We start from the raw sequence: 22,602 nt of genomic DNA, 5'->3' as shown, positions 1-22,602 counted from the left end.
AAAATTGGATGCCCCAAATGTAGCATTTACAGGAATCATCTGCAAGAATTCCTCTACCATGCTATAAAAACCTCTTCACCCTGGAAGCTCATTTCATCTCTGTACTACTTCTCACAATGGAAGTATCCTCCACTCTTGAGATAGCACCTTCTGATTGTCTGGATCCTCCCAGAACCTCCAATTTAAGGAGGAGGCTCCAACCAATCATTCCTCTCCAGGTTATACTGCTGATGCTTCACCAGAGTCTCTTTACCATGTCCCCATCGCTGGGATACCTTGCCCTCCCCATGCTCCTTGTATATGTTACCTTCCCTATGAGACTGTAAGCTCCCTAAAAATGGAGACTGCATTCTTTCCTCTGTATTTGTATTTTTGGTGGGGGTGAATGGATTCCACCAAAAGTTCTTATACTTCCTTATTCCTAATTCATAGTAAATGTTAATAAATGCTTATTGACCTACTACTATACCTGGCACATGGAAAATTCTTAAAAAGTGATTTTTAATTAATTTATTCATTTATTAAATGGGAAATTAAGGTTGTTCCTTTCTTAACAAAGGGAGACAATTTTCTTAGGAAGCCTAGATGAGGCATTAATAGTCACTGGAGAAACTGGGGGGGGGGGGAGGTCAGAAGTCACACTAAAGTGTTTTTATTTTTTAAGAGATATTCAGAAAATAATATAAAGCAACTCTTTCCAGTTTGTTTTTATTCTCCATGCTTAAGATCTCTGAAGTCCCCCTTCCTATCCCTATATTTTCCTTTTAATGGATATTCAGAGTGGATAAGCCTATAAATCATCCTATGCTTAATTGTGGTATAAATATCTAGCCAAAAACAAGATATTTATCATACATATCATCGGTAGACATTGGTCCGGGAACTAGCTGCTAAGAAGGAAGAGGGGAAGAAGGCTTCCAAATGCTGCTCCCTATAAATTCTAATTACAATAGGACATGACTACAAATAGAATGTCAGAATTGTAAGGGAGAGTAGAAATTCGAATTTAAGCTAATAATCTTATTTTGCCAATGAGAAAATTAAATTGACTTGTCCAAGATCATTACAGATGAAAAGGGATTAGAAACTTCACCTTCTATCTACTGCACATCACCACACTTGCCTGAGGGGCAATTTGAGAGGAACAATTTGTAGACCACAAGTGTGGGGGTGTATTTGAACAGCTGCCTCTCCCTAGTTGGGAACAAACAGAACCAAGAGCTTGATCCTCTCTGTACTAAGGCTGTAGTCAGATGTACACTATGGTGGGTGTAGCTTGGAAGGGCAGAGTTTGTTCCATGCAAGCCCTACTCTGGGATGGGGGAGGGAATTGTACCAGCTGTAAAAAAAAAAAAAAAAAATGTGGCTCATGCATTTTAGAACATACAATTGCTAAGTGTGATGGGACAACACAAATTCATTAATAGGTGACATACCTTATGTTTCAGAAGAATGAAATTTGTACTAACAATGTGAAAAGCCAGGGTATGCCAAAGACCCCAGCTTCAGAGATAAGAACTCATTATTTGATAAAAATTGCTGGGAAAATTAGAAATTAGTATAGTAGAAACTAGGCATTGATCCACATCAACACCCTATATACCAAGATAAGGTCAAAATGGGCTCATGATTTAGACATAAAGAGTGATACTATAAGCAAATTAGAAGAACAAAGGATAGTTTACCTCTCCAATCTGTGGAGAAGGAAGAAGTTTAGAGTACATTATGAAATGCAAAATGGATAATTTTGATTATATTACATTAAAAAGTTTTTATACAAGCAGAATCAATGCAAACAAAATTAGAAAGGAAGCTGTAAACTGGGAAAAAATTTATATCCAAGGGTTCTGATAAAGGCCTCATTTCTAAAATATAAAGAGAATTGACTCAAATTTTAAAGAATACAAGCCATTCTGCAATTGAAAAATAGTCAAAGGATATGAACAAACAATTTTCAGATGAAGAAATTAAAATCATTTATAATTATATGAAGAAATGCTCTAAATCACTATTGGTCAGAGAATGCAAATTAAGACAACTCTGAGGTACCACTACATACCTGTCAGATTGACTAAGGTGACAAGAAAATATAATGATGAATGTTGGAGGGGATGTAGGAAAGCGGGGGTACTAACATATTGGTGGAGTTGTGAACTGATTTAGCCATTCTGGAAAGCAATGTGGATAGCCCAAAGAGCTATCAAACTGCATATCTTTGATCCAACAGTGTCTCTACTGGGCCTATATCCCAAAGATATCATAAAAAAGGGAAAAGGACCCATACATGCAAAAATGTTTGTAGCAGCTCTTTTTGTAATGATGAGGTACTAGAACCTAAATGGACACCCGTCAATTGAAGAATGGCTGAATAAGTTATGGTATATGAATATTATGTAATATTATTGTTCTATAAGAAATGATGAGCAGGATGATTTCAGAAAGGCCTGGAGAAACTGATGCTAAACGAAGTGAGTAGAACCAGGAGGACACTATACACAGTAACAACAAGATTATGTGATGATTTATTCTGAGGAAGCTGGCTCTTTTTCAGCAGTGAGATGATTCAGACCATTACCAATGCTCTTATGATGGAGAAAACCATCTGCACCCAGAGAGAGGATTGTGGGTCGTGAATGTGAATCACAACATAGTATTTTCACTTTTTTGTTGTTGTTTGCTTGCATTTTGTTTTCTTTTCTTTTTTTTTTCCTTTTTGATCTGATTTTTCTTGTGCAGCAAAAATATGGAAATATACATAGAAGAATCATACATGTTTAACATATATTGGATTACTTGCCATCTAGGGGAGGGGGGAGGAGAAGAAAGGGGGGAAAATTTTGGAACACAAGATTTTTCAGGGTTTGATGTTGAAAACTATCTATGCATATATTTTGAAAATAACAAGCTTTAGTTTTTTTTAATTAAAAAAAGAAAAGAAAAACCAGGGTATGAGAAATGGGTGTAGCTATAAACCTATGTAACCTTAGGCAAACCATTCTAACTCAGAGGATCATTGACGTCACATCTAAAATAAGAGTAACAACATTCCTTACTTAATGGGATTAGTATGAAAAATGAATCCTTTGAACTTTAAAATGCCATTGAACATGTTCTATTATATTATTATAATAGTAGCCATTTCCTGGTGTTTTTGTGACAATCAAATGAGATAAGTAAAAATACTCTGTAAACCATAAAACTACATGTCTTAATTACTATTTTTTTGTTGTTGTTGTTGTTGTTATCGATTCAAATTTTTGATAGAATTCAGATAGAAATAATCCTAGGATAAATTGCTATCTTGATTAATTCTTTTATCTTTAAAAATCTTTAGATTATTGCACAAGGAGATAAAATAACCACTTTTATTATTGGCATCACTACTATATCATTCTTATCTTTTCTAATGTAATTCTGGTAGAAATATTACCAGAATAAGTCACTAGCTTGTGTCTTTTGTGTCCAAGGTCACCACAAGTGACTTAGAAATTAGAGAATCTCTACACTGCTTTTCAGCTCTGACATTCTGTGGTTGGTAGCCATGTTCTCTTGTCATTAGGTCTTATAGAGAATGGTCTTACCCCTTGTATTCATTTATTAAATAGTATTTCATTTTCTCCCAATTACATGTAAATAATTTTAACAGTTGCTGGGTTGTTTTTTTTAAAGTTTTGAGTTCCAAATTCTATCCCTCCCTCTCACCCGTCTTCCTTCCCTGAGATGGTAAGCAATCAATATAGTATACATATGCAATTATGTAAAACATTTTCATATTAGTAATTTGTGCAAAATAATAAAGAAGGAAGGAAGGAAGGAAGGAAGGAAGGAAGGAAGGAAGGAAGGAAGGAAGGAAGGAAGGAAGGAAGGAAGGAAGGAAGGAAGGAAGGAGGAAGGAAGGAAGGAGAAGAAGGAGAGGAAGGAGAGGAAGGGAGGAAGAAAGGAAGAAGAGGAAGGAAATGGGAGAAATACTATCTTGGAGATATTCAGAGTACTCTTCTTCCAAATTCCTGATTTTAAAAAGTTCACTATTTTGAAGGACATTATTGATAGTGAGATTAAATTAAGTTTCATCATCTTGGTCAGACCCCATTCAACCTTACATGGAATTTAATGTAAAGTGGGGAAACCCCTTGTGTTCTATTCAAGCTTGGGTGGAAATAGTTCTTTTTATCTAAATAGTCCACTTGTAATTTCTGATCCTAAAGCATTATCATAAACCCTCCAATTCTGCACAAATTGACTATGTATTTAAAGCTGTTTACTTATATAGTATTGGTTAATTCACATAAACATTTCTCATGGAGCAACCTTAGATTTTGCTTTTGAATATAATAATTTCAGCAGTTCTATTAAAAAAATAACCTTTTAATTGTATTTTTAAAATCCTATGGCTTATTACTGCTGTCCAATTTTACCATTGCTTTGTGAAATAAAAGCTATTTGCTCCAAAATTATTTTTGTAAGTTTTAACCTGTTTGCTTTATGCTTAGGGAATACCTATTAGTTTTTCGCCTCCTTTTTGACAAGGAACTAATAAGCCCAGTGTTTTACTAAGGGTTTCTAAAGAGATCAAAGAAAGAGGAAAATGAACAAAAAAAAACACCTTAGAACTAAAGGGGTTCCTATCACTTTAGTAATACTGAACAAATTATGGTTTATGGGTATAATAAAACAGTATTGTGCTTTGGTTTGTTGTGTATCCTTCATTCTCAAAAAGGACCATGACATCAGAAAGGTGATATAATGATTTGCAAGTGCTTTAAGTACTTTTTGTGCTTTAAGAAATGACTAAAGGATTAGTTCCAGAGGCAACACTCATTATACTTAGCTTTGTGGTAGAGGCAGGGGAATTGAAATATTCCTTGTTCTACAGTTCTACTTCCAGATTCTCCCTCTTTCTCCAACACTCAACAACATTTCTCCCTTTAAGGTTTATTCTATTCATCTCTATTACCTAATTAAAATCTTGATAGCTGTTGTCTACAGAAACCCAGGTCATTTCCCTTCCTTTCTCAATGAGTTTGATTCTTGGCTCATAATTTTTCTCTCCTTTCCAAATCCTGCTCTCATTCTAGGATACTTCTTGTATAAATATTGGTCATCCCTCAAATATATTCACCACTCAGTTCCTCAATCTACTCTTCTTCCATGGGCTACTCCTCCATCCAGCCACACAGAAAGATACTCATATTCTTGATTCTTGCCATCATCCACAAATGTTTTTACCTCTATGTTCAAGAATTCTGAAATCCCCTTATCTTCATAATCTATTGTTTTGCACCTCTGTCTCTGCTTTCCCTTAAAAAACCTTACTCTGTCTCTACTTCCAATCCTTTAATTATCCCTGCCTAAGACATCTCCTCTTCACTAGTCACTCTCTCCTCTTCTCCCTATCTTGATTCCTTAGTGAATGGGCACAACACTACATTGTCACCCTGTTTTAAATCCAGACAGCCAAACCTCAGCTTTGGGTCACTCCCAGCATTCATTTCCTTTGCTCCTACTTATATGTTGCTGAACAAAGGTATAGAAAATCATGTAGATGCTCTAAACAAATACCCTTCAACTTCATGTTACATAACTTCAGATGGGTCCTCACTGTGACTGGTAAATCCTACTATACCTCTCTCATCAATTCATTATTCCACTCTCCAAAGCTGTTCTTCCAACCTCCCATGGCTCCTTCTCTCACTATTCTCTCAGTGGAAAAACTTACCTCATATTTTTACAGGAAAAAAATTGAGGCTATTCCCCATGAATTCCCTCATGTCTCTTCTTCCTCATTTCCTATCACACAGATGCCTTCTGCTATTTTCTCCTCCTTCATTCCCATCTCATATGATGAAATGGCTCTAATTCTCACCAAGGTTAATTCCTCTATTTGTTCAAAAAATCTCATTGCATTCCATCTCCTTCACTACACTACTCCCTCTGTCATCATCATTTATCTTCAATCTCTTCCTTTCTACTAATTCCCTACTGTATATCAATATGCTATCTGCCTGAAAAAAAAATCTCACTTGATATTTCTATCCCTGATAATTATCACTTTATATTTCTTTTACCCTTAGTAACTAAACTCCTTGAAAAAAATTATCTATAATAGTTTTTTCTACATTTTTTCTCCTCTTATGGGTTAACCCTTATAATTTGGCTTCCAACTTTCATCATTACACTGAAATTGCTCTCTTCAAAGAAACTAAAGCTCTCTTAGTTGTCAATCCAATGGCTTTTTCTCATTTCTTATTCTTCTTGAATTTTCTTCAGCCTTTTGATAGCCTTGATTCCTCTCCCATTCTTAATATTTTCTATCTAGGTTTTTAGGACACTAATCTTTTCTAGTTCTCCTACCTATTTGACTACTCTTCTGTCTTTTTTGCTGGATCCTTCCCCAAATCATGCCTTCAAATCATAGGAATCCCTCAAGGTTTCTCCTGAGCCTTCTCTTCCACTATAGCACATTGGAGAAAATGCAGGAGGATAGGCCACCACAGTGGTGTGAAATGAAGTGAGTCTGAGTCCAAGGGTTTGTGCTTCAGCCTCCAGCCATCACAAAGCTGGAAAATGGAATGAATCTGTCTCTGCCTCTGAGAGCTTCTCCTCTGTGGCTCTCAGTTCCTGCTTATATGCTCCACACTGAGTATAAAACAATCATGATATCACTAGGAAACCATTATTTGTTGTAAGATTAAATCAATCATACTGAACTTAGAGAACTATTAATTACCATGCTAAATGAGCATTCTCTCATCAATTCCACTGAATTAGTACCTTGTAAAAATCCCTGTTTCAAATTCAGAGTTCTGGCCCATAACATAATACCAACAAACAACTTTGAAAAACTTAGGAACTCTGGCCAATGCAATGACCAACTATAATTCCAGAGGACCCATGATGAAACATACTACCTATCACTTATAACAAAGAAATTATAATCTTGATATCCAAAAATTCTGATAAAGGCCTCATTTCTAAAATATATAGATAATTGACTCAAATTTATAAGAGTAAAAGCCATTCTCAAATGAATCACTACACATCTTTCAGATTGGCTAAGATGACAGGGAAAGATAATAATAAATGTTGGAGGGAATGTGGGAAAACTGGAACACTAATACATTTTGGTGGAGTTGTGAACTGATCTAAACATTCTGGAGAGCAATCTGCAACTATGGCCAAAGGATTATAAAACAGGAGCATACCCTTTGACCTAGTAGTATCTCTACTGGACATGTATCCCAAAGACATAATAAAAAAGAGGAAAGGATCCATATGTGCAAAAATGTTTGTAATAGCTCTTTTTGCAATGGCACAGGACTAGAAATTGAGTAGATACTCATCAGTTGGGGAATGACTGAATAAGTTGTGATATATGAATGTTATGGAATATTATTGTTCTATAAGAAATGATCAGCAAGATGGTTTCAGAAAGACCTGGAGAGACTTACCTGAACTGATAATAAATGAAATGAGTAGAACCAAAAGAAAATTGTGCACAGCAAGAAGAAGATTATATGGATCAATTCTGATGGACATTCAACAATTAGATGATTCAGGCTAATTCCAATAGACTTGTGATGGAGAGAGCCATACTGTAGATAGAATTTATTGTTGTTTCATTGCTTTTTGTTTGCTTTTTCATTTTTTCTCTTTTTGACCTGATCTTTCCTGTGCAGCATGATGAATGTGGAAAATGTATAGAAGAATTACACATATTTAACATATATTGGATTACTTGCTGTGTAGGAGAGAAGCTGGGAGAAGGGAAGGAGAAAAATTTGGAAGACAAAGTTTTGCAAAGTTTTGAAAACTATCTTTGCATATACATTGAAAATTTTAAAAAACTATTAAGAGAAGAAACAAAGAACTTATAGACTCAAAGAATACTGTGAGATAGATTTTTTGGACATGGCTAATGCAGGAATTTGCTTTGTTTGATTATGTATGCTTATTACAAGATTGTATTTCTTTTTTTCAATTCAAGGGAATGGGAGAGTACAAAAATAGATTTTAGTTCAGTAAAATAAGTTAAATTAAAATGTATGCATAAATAAAAGTCAGGCCAAAAATAAGTAAATAAAATTGTTCAAATCCTTTAGGCATAAGATATAAAGGAAAGAATGCAAACTGAATGCTACTATTAGCTTAGGATGTGTATGTATGAGGGGTTGTGGGAGTGTATATCTGAGCCAGAGGAATTAGATTTTTAAAAAATTTATATGGAGATAGTCTTTCTGGCTGGAATTTTTAATTATAGGTTTTTATTTACAAAACATATGCACAGGTAATTTTTCAACATTGACTCTTGCAAAAATTTCTGTTCCAACTTTTCCCCTCCTTCCCTCCACCCCTTCCCTAGATGGCAGGTAGTCCAATACTTGTTAAATCTGTTAAAGAATATGTTAAGTCTAATATATGTATACATATTTATATAGTTATCTTGTTGTATAAGGAAAATCAGATCTAGAAAGAAAGAAAAAAACTGGTAGGAATTTGAAGGATCATAATGCATCAACCATCTTTGGTGTAAGTTCAATAAATATTTATTGAGTCTATACCGTTAGGCATGTGATTTTATCAGTTTATGATAACAGTTTCCCCTTCTGGAATATCCAATGATATTAATTATCAACTTGCCTGTTGGTGTCTATCTATAAATCTTAGATTGCTGGCACGGTGCCTAAAGACCACTGAGAGGTTAAGTGACCATCTTATGCTCATGGTTACACCCTGGACATATATTAAAGGCAGAACTTGAACCCATAGTCCATTAATTCCAATACTGGATGTCTATCCTTCATGGCTATAATAACAAAAATTAAACCATCTCTATCCTCAAACCATCCCTACCCTTAAATCACTCTGTCTCTAGAAGCATTATTTATCATTGTTTATATTAGTAAAATTCTGATGAGTGATACCTGAGTTTTGTTGGGTTTCAGTTTTTGTTTGTTTTATTTGGGGGGGGGCAAAGGGGAATGGTGGTTTTGTACTCCCAAAAGGTTTTGCACATAGAGGATACTTCATAACTGTTTGTTGAGTTGGACTGAATTTTATTTTTGTTCCAGTTTCTAGTTAGTTGTATGTCTTGTTATTATGTCAGCTAGAGGTGCCTTTAAATTCCTTTTGATTGTAATCACTACAATATTCTTTCCAGATTCCTGTCAAGAAATATATTCTCAACTTTCAAGTTTTTTCACAATATAATTAATTTACCTGTATTGTTGAATAACAACAAAATAATTTTTCACCCATAGCTCTCATTTAACTCTTTTAAATAAACAATCTATTTCTAAAATCTTGAAGACTATATCAACATTTTTTTGACAGAGTTGGACCTTCTCAATAAGTCCCTTTAAAGTAACTGTGTTTAGATTAAGTCTTTGCAAGGATTCAAAAACAAATGTAAAAGCATTTCATGCCAGGCATAAGAGGAATATTATATTAATATCTAATGTGCCTCAAAGGTATGTGTACTTTTTTATAAATGAGAAGTAGATATACAAATTTAGAAATTTTTACATTGTTTTTTAGGACACTACCCAAATCTATTATTCCATTTTTTGATATGTACATTCAGATTAGAATTGTATAGGTATTAGTTGCTTTAAATGTATTCTTCTTATCAGCTTTGATTTCAGGATGTCCTTAAGTCTCTTTACATAATTTTGTCCTTGATATCTTTATGCTTTATGAATCTTGTCTCCAAAGGATTCCCAGGTATTTGTGAATATTATATTTATCCACTGATTAATGTGATTTAAATTTATCATCATAAATATCATCACCATCATATCCAGATTTGGGTTGATTCTTTGGATACATACTTCAGAAAATCAAGTTTTCCTAAGAATGATGAACTAAGATCCAATAGAAGATAAATAACATGAAAAGATGTATATAATAAAGATGTACAGTATCATAAAATATGGGGCAAAACCCCTAGGTCACTGATGTATGATAGCAAGCAATATAATAATAAATACTATTTCAGTCACATATAAAATTACTTACAGTCTAAAAGAAGAAATACAAAAGAAAAGGAAATATTCTCAACTTAGTAGCTCCAAATTCACTGTGTGAATGTGAATGCTAAGTTAATACTTGCTGGTAAAGAGGCATCATGGACTTATTTTATTCATAAGCTCAAGGCAAACAGAAAATGGTCTCTCCATGATATAATACTTTGGGACACAAACTTAATCACCTAGAGGAAGATATAAATCTAAGCAGATACCTATTTGTGTGATAAAATTAAATATAGTTTTGCAAAGTTAGAAATAACTATTGTCTCAATTGTTTTTAATCATTCCACTAAGAAAAGTAAACATAACCAGAGAATTAGAATATAAGAGCCAGAAGAAACCTTAGAAAGAGCTTTTACTCCATCTTCCTTTCACTGTACATGCAAGGAAGATTTTTTAAAATTCACAAATGTCATAGAATAATTGGTGGCAAAAATGAAGAAATTAAAAGCAGTTCCTTTTTGCCTTTTTTTTTCCTCAAAAAAAAAATCTTCCCTATTCTACTCATATTTTATTTGAATGAGTCTTTTCCCTAGCCATCATGCTGACATGGATTCATATCTGAATTTAGCTTAGACTGTCACTGATCTTTAAGGGTAATTTTCAAATCTTTCTACACAAGTCAACATGTAGTTTCCATTGATAAATAACAGCCTCTGTGCTTTTACCTCCTGCATGCACTGTTTTGACAAATCACCACCCTGAAGAAGTTTCTTTTTTTTGTATATAAGAAAAGTAATCTGTCTAAAAGAAGAGGGTATTTTCAAATTGTATTTCTAAAAACTGTCATTTACCCAGGAATCAAGAAAAAAGGAAGCTGCAGAGTAAAAAATAGCACCTGACTAAAATAAGGCCAAGAAAATAAAAATAGAGACAATCAAGAGATGAATTACAGGAAGAGGGGAAAATGGGCATTTAAACATTAATAGAAGTGGAAAATGAAAGAAAATGAGAGAGTAACTGCCTTTTTGTTCAGTGAAATGAGTACTGAATGACATGGAAATGTTAATGGAACAGGAAAGGAGCTTCCCCATTGAACTATCTCATTATTTAGGATTTCAGGATAATGAAATCCAAGTTGTGAGGTTAACACAGATCCAATTCTTCATGCCAGATGATTACCTTGCTGTTTCCATTAGCCTGTGTTAATGACCAAGCTATTATAACCAAAAGACTTCAGGGGGATAAAGTTAAAGGGTCAAGTCACATTCAGACCTTTCACTAAACTGAAATATAAAGTACTATTTTTTTTTCTTTTTGGTGCCCTTATCTAATACAATATTCATACCTATGTATAAACCAATTACCATAACTATTACCACAATTGTAGCTCTCTATTTTTCTGTGGTAACCCAAATTTTTTTCTTTTTTGAGTAAATGTTTAAAAGACCACCATACATGTATTGACTTTCTGAAAGGGACCTCTTGTTGACCTTAGCTATTTTGCCCTTTTAAACAAGTTTTGACATTAAATAGAACTTTTTTTACAGAACTTATTTCTTGGTACTTCTTTCATAGTTTAGATGAATACAAACTAAAGTCTTTTCTTACTTCTCATTCTTCTCATCAATGGTCTTTTGGTTCTAGCATAACTTCCCTCATTCCTTTGCATCCCCAGCCCCCACATCCTGGAGCATTTACTCATATGTACATGGAAATTCCTTTACATTGGCAAAACACTGGCTTCATTCATGAAACTCTTTATGCATATGCTTTTGTCTTTTCCTCTGAGCTCTATTTTTATGTTAGGAATTTACTAATAAAGTTCATTTAGTTTGGATGTAGCTGATTTCTAAAAAGGAGGTCAAAATGAACAAAGTTTACTTTGATGATAATATGAATAGAATCCCTTCAGCTACTAAGCAAAAATTAAGACATTTGTACTTGTCTGTTTCAATAGCAGATGTAAATCATATACTACCTTTCAAGGTTTAATAAAATGAAAAATACAAAGCCTTCTTCCAAATTGGAAAAAAAAAACCCTACCAGTTTTTGATTTGATGTTTGAGTTTTTATCATTTTTAAAGCCTGATAGTTTTATATGTAATCAATGTGATATACTAGAAAAAGCAGAAATTTGAATCAACTCTGTCACTCTGTTTGATAAGCATAATGATATCTGTACTAGCTATCTCACAGAGAGGTTTTTATGTTATATAAAGTAATTTTAAAACCATAAATACATGTATTAAATATATTTGCATACATATATGTCACTATTTATTCATTTTCAACCATTTTTGACTTTGTGACTCCTTTTTGGTTTCTCTTGACAAAGATATTGGAGTAGTTTGCAATGTCTTTGTCCATCTCATCTAGTAAGTGTCTGAGACAAGATTTGAACTCAAGAAAAGCAGCCGCTCTGACTTCAGACCCAGATTTCTTAACACCGTACTACCTAGCTCTATGTATTTCTGTATCTCTGTAAATACACATATAATTATCATCATCATTATATGCAATAGTAATATATATAGGCAACCACCATGATAAAATATAGAGTATTTAAATCTTTGAATCAGAAGTCTTAAGTTTGAAACTGACTATAATCCATACTAGCAATACTTAACATGTAAAGTTATTTGCAAACTCTAAACCTGAGTAGGAGACAATGTTGCCAGGTAGTAAACTTGAAGTCAGGTAGACTTATGTTTTTTTTTTCTTTTTTTAAATAGTACCCCCCAATTGCTCGTAAAGATAATGTTTAACAATCATTTTTAAAATTTGAGTTCTGATTTTTTTCTCCCTTCCTCCCTTTCTACCTCCCTAAAATGGTAAGCAATTTTATATACATTATATATGTGCAATCATGTAAAACATATTTTTGTATTAGTTGTTATAAAAGAAAAAACAGACCAAAAGGAAAAAACCCACTAAAAAGTAAGAAGTAAAAATAGTATGCTTCCATCTGCATTCAAACTCCATCAGTTTTTTCTCTATAAGTGGATAGGATTTTTCATCATGAAAACCTTTGGAATTGTCATGTTTTAATCCCACTTCAAACACTATTTCTGTGACCCTCAGCATCTCAATTCAGTCCCCTGAGTTTTAGTTTCCTCAAGTGTGAAATGTAGGGGTTAGATTTGATGGCTTGTCAGATTCCTTCCACCTCTAAACCTATGATAAAGGCCAGCTATTATGTTATTCTGGACAAGTCACTTAACCTGAGTTTCAATTCTCAACTCAGAAACAAAGAAAATAATATTTGTATTACCTACTTCAAAGAAATATTATAGAAAAAGTACTTTGTAAACTTTAAAGTGCCATATAAAAATGTTGTGTCATTAACAACCTTGTGGGTATCACAAGAAAAGTACTTTGTCAACACTGCTGCTCTATAAAAATATGAATATTATTATATTCATTTTCTTTACGTATTTCATGATTCTCATAAATGTTCAAGAGGAATTACACTTTTTGTTGTTGTTTAAAGTGATTATGGACAATGATACTTCTTTGAGAAGCAGTGTGCTATGGGTAGACTTTAAGAGTACTGAATTGAATCAGGTGACTTATGAGTTCAATATAGAAGGAGCCCTGCCTCCTACATTTCTTAGTTTTATGATTGACGATGGGCAAACCACAGCCTTAGTTTTCTCTTATCTGTAATGGAGATAATAATAATTTTAGTATCTATCCCCTCTGAGTTGTTATGAGGGTCATATGCAATTATGTATTTAAAGTGGTTGCAAAGCTTTTTTTGTAGTATCAAAGAATTGGAAATTGAAGGAAATGCCCCTCCACTGGAAAAAAGGTGAACAAATTAAGATATATAAATGAAAGAGAATACTATTGTATTATAAGAAATGTCAAGCAGGTAGATTTCAGAAAAACCTGGAAATATTTACATGAACTGATGCTGAGTGAGGTACGCAGAACCAGGAGAACATTGTACATAATAACAGCAACATCTTTCAATAATCAACTATGAAAGACAGCTCTTTCCAGCAATATAATGATCCAAGACAATTATAAAAGACTCATAACGGAAAATGCTATCCATAGCCAGAGAAAGAACTGATGGACTCTGAAAGATCAAAGTATAACTGTTTTCACTTTCTTTGGTTGTGTGTGTGTACGTATTTTTTTCCTTTTGTTCCATTTCTTCCTTTACAATATGACTAGTACAGAAGTACATTTAATATTATTGCACATATATAACTTATATCAGATTGCTTGCTGTCTTGGAGAGAGAAGAGAAGAAAGGAGAGATAAAATTTTGGAACTCAGAAACTAATTTTTAAAAAATGAGTGCTGAAAGCTATCTTTACAAGTAATTAGAAAAAAATGAAATACTATTTACATAAAAAATTAAAGTGGTTACAAACCTCAAAATTCTTAACAAATATCAACTCATGTTACAAGAAGCAGTATGGTGTATTGACTAGATTTTTGAGGGCAAGAAGACCTGAGTTTGAATCTACAATTAAATACTATTTCCCTTATTTTTCTGGGCCTCCCTTTCCTTTCAGGCCCAAATGAGAAAAAAAAAAAAATTTATACAGCAGATGGCAGGCCTTAAAGTGACTTAAAGTGTTGTTATTTATTGAATTCAATTCAACGAATTTTTTATTAAGCACCTATTATGGGGAGAACTGGCTCATTAGTGAGAAAGTTACAAAGCAAAGGAAGACCAAAAAACCTCCAAGCAAAAGCCAATGTAGGGAGAATGATAATCTAATCAGTCAATTCAGATGACCTCTGAATTCCCATCCAAGTCTGATATTCTATAATTCTGGACAACTCTGAATGTATAAAAGAAACAGTTCCTCTTAGGAGGAGAAAAAGATGGAGATGTCTATAAAGCTCAATTGGATGCATGGGAAATTCACTGGCCAATATAAAATTTAAAAGGGAATGTACAGAAAATTGAAGTAAGGGTATTTTAAAAATGTTTGAGAAACATAGTTTCTTGGTACTTTATTCATTTTATTAATAAAGCCAACATGTTTATTGAATAAAAAGATGGTCCTTTGGCAGTCTTTCAGACCAAAGACAATCATGATGGATTCACAGTTTACATACCCTTGAAGATTAGGTGGTAGCCAGGGTGAAAATCATCCCTGATTGTTTAGCAATTAATGAAAGAATTAATATTATAATAAGAGACTGAATGTGATATCAAACACCTTTGTACCGAGAGTCAGTCTCTAAGCCCCGACTATCCCCAGCCTTGGACAATTTAGACAAAAAGTTCTGTCTCCACCCAAACTTAATTCAATAGAATTCACCTTGTAAGGTGACTAGAAATTCCTTGTAAGGTTGGGTGGAGTTGAATAGAGGAGTTTCGTTCAATCAGAGACTGACGTCTTCAAATGAGGATAGAGAAAAGAAGGAACTCCAAATCTGCCCAAATCATTAATTATTAATAAGTCTTAGTCTTATCTCAGTTCTATAAAAATAATGTCAAGAGAACTAACTCTCGGATGAACACAAGTTAGATATGTTGTTGAAAGTGTACTTGTTGTACTATAGGTCCTCTGAGATTCCTTCCTAGTTTGAGATTCTGTGAATAGCCCTAACTGAAAATACTATAGAGATGAAGACTATGGAGCAGTAATTATCACTTTCAGATAGAAACCAAATCACATAAGGCAGGGTTATTAACCTTTCCTAGAGGAGTTTTCCTGGAGCTGCCCTAGAAGCAAAACAAAACATATTGCAGTTCCCAACTGTAACAGTGTGAACTTGCCTCATTTGCCTGAAAGAAGCAGTAGAATTATTCACTTCAAGAGTTAACTCCAACAAATCAAACAACTACCTACCACTTACTGATTTCACCATTCTTTCGATTTTTCAGTGAATTTTTAGACAACTGAAGCTGTGCAGCCTAAGTGCAAGCTGGTTTCATTGGAGAGAGAGAGAGAGAGAGAGAGAGAGAGAGAGAGAGAGAGAGAGAGAGAGAGAGAGAGAGAGAGAGAGAGAGAGAGAGAGAGAGAGAGAGAGAGAGACAGAGACAGAGACAGAGACAGAGACAGACAGAGAGAGAGACAGAGAGAAGAGAGAAGAGAGAGACAGAGAGAGAGAGAGACAGAGAGAGAGACAGAGAGAGACAGAGACAGAGAGAGACAAAGACAGAGAGAGAGACAGAGAGAGAGAGAGAGAGAGAGAGAGAGAGAGAGAGAGAGAGAGAGAGAGAGAGAGAGAGAAAGAGAGAGAGAGAGAGAGAGAGAGAGAGACTTGCTCTCCAAGGTTCTGAAATAGTGTTTGAAATTTGAATTTTAATTGCAAAAGTCAAGGTAGTTTCATTTTATACTGGCTCCTCAATTTTACACCCAGAGAAAAGCCATCTGTGAAAAGTATGAAAATGAAATAATTATCAGATTTAGACAGAAGAAACTGAGTAAGTTCTTAATACACCCACATCCATTCACTAACATTAAGGGCTATGAACCCTATAAAACAGATTCTTTTATATATTGTTGGCCTTCCTCCAAAGTTAGAAAAGTTAATCCATGCCAGTGATGTCTAAAATCATGATAGGAATTTGCTGAGTGCCATAGGAAATATATCTTCTTGGCTATGTATCTATCATTCACAAGGCATAGGCCAGGGTAAGCATCTGGAACAAGGGTACCTGGTGGCAAAGGCAAAAAAGAGCCAGTAGGTGTGGATTAAAGATCATGAAATAAGAAAAACACAAGATAAGAAGAAGCAAACAAAGATTTGGAATAAAGAAAAAAAAACTATGGCAGTTTGAGTGGATCTAGTCAGAAGAGAGATGGGCCTTTTGGCCAGTGGGAAATCACAGCTCTCAATTCATGGGGAGAAAGGTATCATCTGATGTCACTCCACTCCTCATACCAACTGCAGTGATGCTGGTTCTTTCCAAGTCTTTCTACATAGCACCACAGGGGTTGACATTGGGCTGGACTGACATCTGCTGCTACTTCTTACTACATTCTGTGCTATTTGGAGATATTCTATTGATAACATCCTTCTTTGACCTTGCTTCTCTCTCCTTCCCCCTCCCAGTTTTCCTTCCACTGTCATATTTGCAGCAATTGCTTTAGTCCACTAACAAGTCTTTTTTATCTATTGATCCTATTTTTGTTCTATTTTAAAATATGAACTTAGTTTCTGATATGAATGCTTTCTCATCCTTGATAAACTGTTGAGCATAGGTGACGTGACTTACACTAGTGGGTAATAGTTAAAGCTAGATCTCTCACAGCAGTCCTTTAATAAATAGCCTTAAAATCCTTCTAAGTAAAGTAGCCATTTTCTTTTGCATATATTGTCACCCTGACTTTATTACCATAATTCTATGCTGTTGAGCTATGCAGACCATGTGCTTTTAGAATAAATATATATTAAAAAATAAAGCTGAGCCCTGTCATATGGATTTTGGTTTAAGCTGTTTGGATTCAGCTGTTGCAGCTGAAGATGGGCTGTTGCTTCCAGAATACTAATCTCTATTACTATTCTGGTCTGTTCTCTCTTGTAAAAAAAAATACAAGAAGAAAGCCTATTTTGGGTTGGTCAAGCAAAATTATAGGTTGAGCCCCTAATTTGGAGATATCATGTATTCTAGAAGAGAATCTAGGATTTGTCCTGGGGTGCCTTCGTTTTGCACAGAGCCAGAAGTATCACAATTTTTAGTAATCGTTTGATTTTCTGCAATAGCTTTAACAACTTCTATTTCCATTTTAAGACTCAAGAAGTGTTTTGCCCAGAACAATCCCATAAAGTATATAATACAGGTATCATTTCCCCTCTGTACAGAAGGAAACTGAGGCTCAAAGCAGCTATTATTTGTCTATAGTTATACAACTAATAGACTGTCAGAGCCAGAATTCTACTTCAAATGTTCTGACCTCATGTTCAGCATCCTTTCTACTGTCAATAATATTTCTTGAGTACTCTCTGTGAGCATAACCATATACTAGGCTTGGGTAAAAATTATGTTTGACTAAATATGTGGCTAAGATCTTTAATCTGCAACCTTTATTTGGTAATATTTTTATTATTCATCATATACTCATTAGTCTACTTGAGAGGACTAACTCTAAATGAGTTACTAGATGAGAGACCTATAACGCTGGATGAGATCAAATAGAAGAGAAGAAAAAAACTGATCCTCACACCTAAAGATGCAAATAATAGCACAGAAGGTAACAAATGTACTCATGTCATCAGGAAAATTACTCCTAAGTCAGAAAAGTAATTTTTAATTCTTACAAAAATAAATGGAAAGGATTGTCAATTTTTAATAGTTTCCTTCCTTAATAAAGACTTGGTAAATCAGAACTATTTTCTCTTATTTTCAAAGCTAAACAGTTGCCTTTTCTGGCAAGTGAAAGAGAAGCTAGTTGCAGGGCTTTAAGCAAAGGAGGAAAGAGAGGTAGACTTGTTTTTCATATTTTGTGGGCTTTTTTGCCTCATTAAGAAGTTTTGAAAGAAAGAATTGGACATAGTCATCATTTATTTTAGAATATTCTCCAAAATGCAAGTCTCTCACAAGAATGGATAGAAGGAATATAAAAGGATGTGAAAGGATAAAAAGATCATCACCACAAGATACAGGAGAGAGACCCTGGCTCCTGAAGGGTACCACTAAGAGAGCAAGGCCTAAGTCACACATTGACAACAGTGTGAAGGAATGCCCTAGCCCTATTCAGGATGGATCTAGAATTTTTCACTCTTCCCATGCTCCATAGCCTCTGAGGTCTACCACCGCATTACCTTAGCTCTCTGCAAGAAGGTGACAGGTCTCCATTACCAATGAAGTGGAACTAGGAAGGACTTGCTATTACTAGATAGGACCCTTTCTAGGACCAGAGTCTCAGATATCAAGACTCTATCCTAAAGACCAGGTTTTCTTCAGCTTTTTCCATTTGTGACCTCTTTTTATCCCAAAAATTTTTACCCCAAATAGATATAATTACATAAAATAGGTATACAAATCAAATATTATTAATAATAAATCGTAGCTGCATGACCCCCACATACAGTTGCAATAACCCATATGGGATCATGAACCACAATTTTTAAAACTGGGCTATAGACCAGGTTGAAAGCCTAGGAGATGAGACTTCTTGCAGCCACTACCTTATTTTAAAAATAAGCCTCTGTCACCGGTCCTCTGCTTGGTGTCTCATATGAGCAATCTTCAGGCTGTGCATTCATTACCTAATTGAATTTGATTTTCACTTACTTGGACCCTTGCATCTCAGAGTACTCATTCACCTAAATCATAAAAGATTAAACATCCATGTCCTCTCAACTGTGCATTTCAAGCAGATATCTTTACTCAAAAGGAAGAGTATCAGGAAAGTGTGAGAGGTTTCAGCTCAAAAATTTTTAATGAACATTCAATTCTGTTTCACCCTCTCCCTTTCCAGCTCCTTAACCAATTAAAAGATTTTTCATTTTCAAAAAGTTCTAGCCCCCTATTTACTCAGAACTAAAATTCCATGTAATAGATTGTACCTAAACAATCTGCTCATAATATATTCATAACCTACCAGAAAGTGCAAATCCAAGCAATCTCTGAAGATCAGGCTCTCATTTATTAATCCCTTCGTTTTATATAGAATGGGTGTGGGTTTGTGTGTGTGTATGTGTGTGTACATGTGTGTAATGAAAGCAAAGCCATTTAATAGAAGATAGATATAAAAAATGAAAATGGTCTCCTATATATACATATATATTGCCAGAAGTGATAACATTCAAATTGAGGTGATACTGGGAAATCTAGGATAACACAAATGGTTTAATACTATGATGAGAGAAAAGAGAAGATCAGAGAAGGGATGGGACCTTTGTTTGGAGAAAATGGGATGGTGGTGACATAACACAGTGTAGACAAAGCTTCTCAATCTTTATTTGGGGCCCTGAATATCATCCAATATGTTCCCACCAGGCTACACTATTCTGAATTTCTATATCATCCCCCAGAAATCTCTTCATCCTTGAGGATCACTCAAGTCCTGAAAGTACCCTTAAATTAGAGAGTATAAAGCTTCTCTCAGAATTTCCATTTAAAGAGGATCCTCTTTAAGAGGCAGCCATCTCTTCATTTCCCACTAGACTGACATTCCTCTGAATTTCATCATGCTTCACCTTACTTCACCCTCCTTCTCCACTCCCCAATCCCTCTACCTTTTCTCAACTTTCTTTTATGTATTGCCTTCTTTATTAAATTGTAAGTTTCTTGAAGGCAAGAACCATCTTTCTTTTTAACTTGAATTTGTATTCCCAAAATTTAATACACTACTTGTAAATACCCTTACTTACCCTGTAAGTGCTTAATAAATGCTTATTATCTGATATGCCTCTCAGCTTTGGCCTGGTATCATCTGCAGATCTGATGAACATTCCATTTATCCAAATTACCAATAAAAATGTGAAGCAGCACAGAGCCAAGCACAGGTGTCTAGGATACTCTGCTAGGGACCTCCTGTCACATTATAAAAACAGAACCATTAACAATTATTCTTTAAAAACAGTCATTCAATCATTTCTGAATCCAGTTGTATCACTATCTAATGTATCTCTCTCCATCTTCTCCACAAAAATAGTGTGATCATCAAAAGGTGAGCTAACATAATTTGTGACCAAAGAAGAACTAGAGATCATTATTGATCACAAAATAGATAGTTTTGATTATATTAAGTTTAAAAGTTTTTGTACAACAAAACAAATGCAGATAAGATTAGAAAGGAAGTAATAAACTGGGAAAATATTTTTATATTCAAAGGTTCTGATAAAGGCCTCATTTATAAAATATAGAGAGAATTGACTCAAATTTATAATAGTTCAAGCTATTCTCCAATTGATAAATGGCCTAAAGAAATGAACAGACAATTTTCACATGAATAAATTGAAACTATTTGTAGTCATATGAAAAGGTGTTCCAAATCGCTATTGATCAGAGAAATACGAATTAAAACAACTTTGAGATACCACTACACACCTGTCAGATTGGCTAAGATGACAGGAAATTATAATGATGAATGTTGGAGGGGATGTGGGAAAACTGGGATACTGATACATTGTTTTTTTGGAACTGTGAACAGATCTAACCATTCTGGAGAACAGTTTGTACCTATGTTCAAAAAGTTATCAAACTGTATATACCTTTTGATCCATCAGTGTTCCTACTGGACTTATATCCCAAAGAATTCTTAAAGGAGGGAAAGGGACCCACATGTGCAAAAATGTTTGTGGCAGCCCTTCTTGTAGTGGCAAAAAACTGGAAACTGAGTGGATGCCCATAAATTGGAGAATGGCTGAATAAATTATGGTATATGAATGTTATGGATTATTTTTCTGTAAGAAACAACAACCAGGATGACTTCAGAGAGGCTTGGAGAGACTTACATGAACTGATGCTAAGTGAAATAAGCAGAACTAGGAGATCATCATCATGGCAACAACATTATCATACAATGATCAATTCTGATGGACGTGACTCTCTTCAACAAGATGAGTCAAACCAGTTCCAATTGTTCAGTGATAAAGAGAGCCAAGTACACCCAGAGGGAGAACTGTGGGAACTGAGTGTGGACCACAACATAGCATTCTCACTCTCTCTGTTGTTATTTACTTGAATTTTGTTTCCTTTCTCAGTTTTTTTTCTTCCTTCTTGATCTGATTTTTCTTGTGCAGCAAGATAACTATATAAATATGTATACATATATAGGATTTAATATATATTTTAACATATTTAACATGTATTGGATTCCCAGCTAGGAGAAAGGATGAGGGGAAGAAGAGGAAAGTTTGGAATAAAAGGCTTTGCAAGGGTCAATGTTGAAAAATTACCCATGTATATGTTTTGTAAATAAAAATCTTTAATAATAATAAAAAATCACTGACATTATGATTCAGCACTCACATCTTCCAGTTCTTTAAGGACTTCAGGATCTAGTTCTTCTGGTTGGGATGACTTGAATTCATCAAAGGTACCTAAGTATTCTCCTACTATCTCCTTATTTATCTCGGGTATCAATTCCCAATTAATCATTTTTGCTGTTTATTGTATAAGATAAGAGAACTTATATATACCAAAACTAGAATGATTCAGAAAAGATTAACATAGTCCCTGCATAAGGATGATGTGCAAATTTGTGAAGCATTCCTTACTTTTCACTCTGATTGCTGACCTCCTTAGCTTCTAAAATCCCATCTTCTCTAGGAAGCCTTTCCTATCTCCTCTTAATTCCAGAGTCTGCCTCTGTTAATTATTTCCTACATATTTTGTATATAATTTGTTTGTAATATTTATTTGCATTTTGTCTCCCTTTTAGATATTAAACTCCTGGAAGGCAGGAGATTTCTTTTGCCTCTTTTTATATCCCCAGCACTTAACAAAAGTCCTGGCACATAATGCATAATAAATATTATTGAATTGAATGTACAGATAGTCATTATTTTGAAAAAACAAATCAAGGTTTTTTGTGGAATGTAATCTCAATAAGAGCCAATAATATAATGAGGAAGCCAAAAAAACTAATGACACTTTGGACTAAACTAAGAGATTAATAATTTCCAAGAATAGGGAAGAGATAGCACCACTATACTCCTGACTTTGTCAGACCTCATCTGGAGTAACATATTTATCTCTGGGCAC

The 22,602-nt window shown here is 34.3% G+C and overlaps 1 non-coding gene across 1 annotated transcript; it reads left to right on the top strand.

The window, feature by feature from the left end:
* Positions 1 to 22,017: 22,017 nt before the first annotated feature.
* On the top strand, positions 22,018 to 22,119 carry LOC141541983 (U6 spliceosomal RNA). Its single transcript, XR_012481994.1, has one exon. It is a non-coding gene; the product is annotated as a U6 spliceosomal RNA (small nuclear RNA).
* Positions 22,120 to 22,602: the final 483 nt, after the last annotated feature.

This window comes from Sminthopsis crassicaudata, chromosome 4 (genome assembly GCF_048593235.1).
Source record: "Sminthopsis crassicaudata isolate SCR6 chromosome 4, ASM4859323v1, whole genome shotgun sequence".
Taxonomy (NCBI): domain Eukaryota; kingdom Metazoa; phylum Chordata; class Mammalia; order Dasyuromorphia; family Dasyuridae; genus Sminthopsis; species Sminthopsis crassicaudata.
This window is presented reverse-complemented; position numbering and strand designations above follow the sequence as displayed.